General features: G+C 9.9%; 1 long non-coding RNA gene across 1 annotated transcript in view; it reads left to right on the forward strand.

Moving 5' to 3' along the window:
* LOC119591256 overlaps nucleotides 1–335 on the forward strand; it is a 7,380-nt gene that overhangs the window by 669 nt on the left and 6,376 nt on the right. The gene's annotated exons all lie outside the window — the stretch shown is intronic.

The following is a 335-nucleotide window of genomic DNA, read 5'->3' on the forward strand; positions in this document are numbered from 1 at the left end:
GTTAGGAATAAAGGAAATTAAGTTAAGTTGGAAAATACAGGAATTAATTAGGAAGGAAATTAGTTTAAAATATCTATAATTTATAATATTCTATGTGTTAATATAATTGGGTAATATAATTTTATTATATTATAATATATTAATAATATATAATATAATATATCAAATATAAATAAAATAAAATATATTAAATATAGATAAAATAAAATATTATTAAAATAATAAAAGACTGACTTAATAAAAGGCTTTATATTATATTATTAAATATTATAAATATTATATTATTAAAATATTAAATATTAAATAAAATAAAATATATTAAATATAATATTATT

The sequence above is a fragment of the Penaeus monodon genome, chromosome 28 (genome assembly GCF_015228065.2).
Source record: "Penaeus monodon isolate SGIC_2016 chromosome 28, NSTDA_Pmon_1, whole genome shotgun sequence".
In the NCBI taxonomy this organism is placed as follows: domain Eukaryota; kingdom Metazoa; phylum Arthropoda; class Malacostraca; order Decapoda; family Penaeidae; genus Penaeus; species Penaeus monodon.